This window comes from Adiantum capillus-veneris, chromosome 23 (genome assembly GCF_014529385.1).
Source record: "Adiantum capillus-veneris isolate H3 chromosome 23, ASM1452938v2, whole genome shotgun sequence".
In the NCBI taxonomy this organism is placed as follows: Eukaryota; Viridiplantae; Streptophyta; class Polypodiopsida; order Polypodiales; family Pteridaceae; genus Adiantum; species Adiantum capillus-veneris.
This window is the reverse complement of record NC_140953.1, coordinates 103,376,288-103,381,674: the sequence shown is the minus strand read 5'-3', so window position 1 is coordinate 103,381,674 and position 5,387 is coordinate 103,376,288. Positions and strand designations below refer to the sequence as shown.

Below are 5,387 nucleotides of genomic sequence, written 5' to 3'. Positions count from 1 at the left end.
CACCCATTGAGAGTGTAAAAAGGGTAAAAAGAAGGCACATCACCAAAATACCAATTAGCTAGCTTTCCTACATCTGTAAGGAGTACTAAAAGTCTTGGAAAATCTCAAAAAAATAATTGCTTTCACTACGAGTTGTTCTTTGAAAACGTCCTAGGAGCTTCAATTGTGGTCAATTTGACAATCCACAATGCGAAGGTGAGACTTGGATTGAAGGATGACCCCTTGAACAGTAGATATCAAATAGAATCTGCAAAATACTAACGACTTCACAGGGTTGAAATCTTAATATTGCCCTGTTTTACAACAACTTGAGTCTACTACAATGAAAGAATACAGCTTCAAAGCTGATCATCCAACAACCATAGATACTGGTTCCTCGAGATTGAAGTACCAAAACCAAAAAAAGTGCTAAATCACCTATGCCTTTACCTTTTTGAGGTTTACCCAAAGGTAGACATAATCCTTTTTATAGTTGATGATACAATGGTACAGAAAGAGTTGAATCCTTTGTCATCTATGGATCTTCAAGAGAACATAAATGGTGCCTAACAATGCCACAGAGACTACATCCACAAAAAGACTGAGCAAGCACCCAATAAACATTATGGGATGAGCATATAGTGAGCCAAACCTTCACTTCAAATAGACACAAGACTAGAAACCAAAACTCCAACTGCCATTGCAATAAAAGAAATGGATAGTTCAAATTGGCAAAAATGCAACAACCAAATTAAGTGTTCACAAATTCTGTTGACAAACCAGCAAAGATGTTAGAATATATTAATCGAGCTAAAAGTTTCTATTACATCGAAGAGAGAATCAGGACACATCGTGAGAACCAAAAAATATCTTTATATGTATACATATTTGGAACCAAAATTTGTCGAATATGCATTTATCTAGTTGGAGGTGATGTATAAATTCAGCCTATCCTCGCTTCCCAACATCTCTTGCACGCTAAAAGTGCTCTCTCTTCTTTTTCGCACCACTTTGTTTAGATGAAAAAACACAAAATCCTCAGGATAACATTCATTTCCTTGTAGTAGACGCCTCACATCCAGCAAAGTCCACGAACACTCCACTTGTATTTCTTCTAATGCTGCATTATTAAGGAACATAGTCGTAGATATCATTGAGGCTTCCTCTCTGGCATACTCCATCTCTCTCCAAACTTTTCCGTCGTGCTTATAACGCCTAAATGAGAATGTGACATGGAGCTCAAGGGTTTTGATTATGTATTTGAAAGTAGTAGATGAGGTGTCAAAGATTGCCTGCACTACCTCTTTTCCTGTGCATATCTCCTTCTTCAAACATGCTATTCCAAAAAGTTAATGAAGGAAAGCTTCTGGACAATTTGCAACTGTGAACATAGTCCTTGTCTTCTTTATTTCTTGGCACCTTTGAAATAAATCAACAAAAACATTGAATGGAACTAGCCACTTCAAATGCACCCGTCTGGAGCCAAATGTCACCTTCATGTTGTTCTTGATATCTGCCGCAATCTTTGTTCTAACTGATTCCACTGTTTGAGTACATGGCATTTCCCATTCTTGACTTTGAAAGGAATGGAGAGGAATGTCCAACAAACGGCCATATGTTTGGCCTGCTACAGGACACTCATAGAACTTGTTGTAGAAGTAAACCTCTTTTTTGTTTTGCTCGTTCAACCTATAGACTTCCTCACCCATCTCTGCATGCCAAACATCCAAGATACCTGTAATACTCTCTATTTTCTGCTACTCACAAATGTTTGATGGATAGACATCTGCAAAAAAACAAGATGTGCATTAAGTTTTTCTTTAGCAAAAATATAATTTGAACACATGGATTACGATCTATTATCTAATGTGCATATCAATACAAGTGTGTGTGTGTGTGTGTGTGTGTGTGTGTGTGCTATCTTGCAAACATGATTCAACAGCTAGCAACCTAACAACCAAGAAAAAGCTTATTAAGTTTTAACACATGCAAGCTAGACAAGCTCCGATTTGCATTTTGTAGCCATAGCCAAGAGCCCACCTCCAAACCATCTTCTCCATCACATCTTCTGTTTCAACAGAGTGGGTACAAAGATAAAAAAACACATTCATACAAGAACCAAAACCAATGTGAGAAGGTAGTAGAGGCTACTGGAACAATAGGGAGGTTTAATAGGGTACTGAAGAGGCAAGATCCGGTTGCTGTCCGCGCCAAAACAAGGCACAGAAGGGGGCTAAAATTTGCTGTAAGCAAAGATTTCAGAAATCCCAAAGTTGTCAAAAACACTGGGTACCGAGGGGATACAATAGAAGCAAATGGGGAACCAAAATCTCGCTGAAAATTAGAGAAAAACGGACCTGAATTTATCGTAGAGATTTATCGAGAGACCAAGCCACAAGGGGAGCACCGATTGAAGGCTGAGGTAGACAACCAAAAAGGGGGGAACCTAAAAAAGTTATTACACATTGGTGGGCACTTGACATGTCAAGCGTGTAGGTCTAGGGTTTCCAGGAACATGTCGGGCTTGCTCCCTCATCAAATGATTCAGAGGTCAGTAACTTATGGTCAATTCACTGCTGCCAAAAAATTGCTAACTGCACAGTTTTGCACATTTTTACCGACCGGATCTCAAGGTGGCAAACTACTACAAAACGGCCTTGCCTCTCCTCCAACAATTCCCTTTCCGCATCGATTGTCTCCCCGCTATCCATAATCTACTCTATCATCAGCTGCGTTTTCAGCCCTACTTAGAGCATCAAAGCTGCTGCGTTTTTGCATCACAGATTTGAGTTTTTGTAGCCAACATTCAGCCCTTCATTCCTCACACATCAGTAGTGCAAATCAGCCCCATATTTCCCCCTTGGTGGACATCTGCAAGCCCACATTGAGACGGATCCAAAGATGCATCAAATCAGCCCCATCAGAGGTGCTTCATTTTGAAGAGTTGCCACGTCAACATCATCCATTCGAGTCAAGGAGAGTCTTGCATTTTTGTGCATTCCATTTACGCAATTGAAGTAAAATACCACATCGATAACAATGTGAGGGGCCCTTGAGAGAGGTGGTTGGGACCCCAACTGGTGTCATTCTCCTCTCTCACTCTCTACACATCTCTACCTCTCTCTCTCTCTCATTCTCTCTCTAAAGGAACTAAATGGGACCAACATTCGTGCAAAGTTACACTCATTCAAGGAAGCAAAAAAAGTAAAGATTTATGGAAGTGTGAAATCTAGATTCTACCAAAATCATTTTCAATTCTGCTTCCCTTGACGCCTTACATGCAAAGATGTAGGATTGACTGCATGAGCAACCTATTTTTTAGAGGCTTTTGGAATACCTATACATCATAATACTAGAGCCCAACAGTTCTCGTGCGACTACGACGACGTCTACAAGTAACACAACTTCCCTTGACGCTGCAGCTTCTCCGCACTCACAAACGACATAGGCTGAGCAAGATGGATTACGCATTCAGAGCACTATCGTAGTTGTGGCAAGAAAGGCCACTACTGGAGAAAGAGTCTGTTGCATCAGACACAAGGTACTTCCTCACTGTCTTTGGCTGTAGCTGCCACAGCTACTCCACAAAACCCACTTTCTTTTGTGATATGGCTATCTCACTTTGGTGTTTTGAGGTGCTCCATTGCTTTTTTGTTATCACACATGGTACCATAGCCCATGGTTAAAATCAACATTGGCCTAGACATACCCTCCCAAGTCTCTACACAAATTTAGCACCGTTTTAATGAAAAAGTAGTCCTTGTATCTATGAAATAGATCGGCCCCAACTGTTGCAACTCTAGGCCTAGCAACCCTTTCCTACCCTCTCCCATGCGGTTACCTACCTGACACACATTCAACGTAATGAAGTTTTGGATTTTAGCAGCGTTTTCTTGGCATGTGAGAAGCAATTAGATCTTCCCAATTGGCAGCAACGGATAGTCACATCAACAATATTGGATAGCCGCTTGGTTGCCTACTTGAAGTGCATTCAACATGTTGAGTTTTTAGATTTTAGCTGCGCTTTCTTGGCATGTGTGGTGCAGCCCAGTGTCGTTGCTCCCTCTCCATTGGCAACATTGGATGGTCACGTCAAATTCTCTTCCTCACAAACACAAACCCATGACAGAGGGGACCTTATCCATTTCCCTTTGCATTAGTGGAGTCATCGAACTCAAATTGCATAGTAGATTTGGAGATTCACTTCAACGATGTTATCAGCAACGATGTTTTTCCAAGTCAAGGGATTTGGGGAGGGGGTCGGCCACTTGGTGTGCACCCCCTTGTGGCAGAGTGTGGAGCACCACATGTTGTACTATTTTATTATGCAAAGTTGCTCGCGTGTACGTGCACATCTAGCCCTATGTGCATGTGGACAAGCTGACTCCAACCTAGGGTCATTTCTAGCCTAGGAAGTGTTCTGGCAACCTTGTGATCCTTTTAAAGGGGTGCATGTCCAGACACTTAGAGTAGCTGCATACCCTCTAATTGCACAGGAGCATAGCCATTGTCCACTTTACATGGTCATTGGTGTGTGTTCACCATAGGAAGTGTCGACATCCAATTTTGACGTGCAGAGCATTCATTACAGGCATTTTAGTGTATTTTAGGGCAATTTTAAAAGTCACTTATTATTATTAATAAGTGACACTTAAATTAAGTGACTGCCTTATCTCTGTCAAAAAAAGTACAAAAGAAACTTAGAGTTCACATTTTCCTTTTGCCCTCGCCAACCCTAGCATCTCCTAGGAGACTTCATCTGCGTTTTTCAACATACCCTACGATCAGCCTCATCATACCTCAGCATTTTTTGGATTTTCAGCCTTGCCTTGCGGTTTTCAGCCCCATTGCAGATCCTCTTCGCATTGCATCAGCAATCACCATCAAAAATCTCAGCATCGTAATTTTCAGCCTCATCATACCTCAGCATTTGGTAGCAGTCCAGCCATCACCCCTCTCAACCTCTGGCATTTCCTGGGAGACTCCATCTGCGTTTTTCCAGCATACCTTATGATCAACCTCATCATACTTCAGCGCTTTGTGGATTTTTAGCCTTGCCTTGTGGTTTTCTGCCCCATTGTAGATCCTCTTCGCATCGCATCGCATCAGCCATCAGCATCAAAAATCTCAGCATCGTAATTTTCAGAGTAATCATACCTCAGCTTTTGGCAGCAGTCCAACATTGCCCCTCTCAACCTCTAGCGTTTCCTGCAGCCCTTGCCAACCCTAGCGTTTCTTGGGAGACTCCATCTGCATTTTTTCAGCATACCCTATGATCAGCTCAACGTTTTCTGGATTTTCAGCTTTGCCTTGCGGTTTTCAGCCCCATTGTAGATCCTCTTCCCATCGCATCAGCCATCAGCATCAAAAATCTCAGCATCGTAGTTTTCAGCCTCATCATACCTCAG

General features: G+C 41.8%; 1 pseudogene; it reads right to left on the bottom strand.

Annotated features, from left to right (window-relative positions):
- Nucleotides 1–899: 899 nt before the first annotated feature.
- Nucleotides 900–5,113, bottom strand: LOC147428268 (uncharacterized; annotated as a pseudogene).
- Nucleotides 5,114–5,387: the final 274 nt, after the last annotated feature.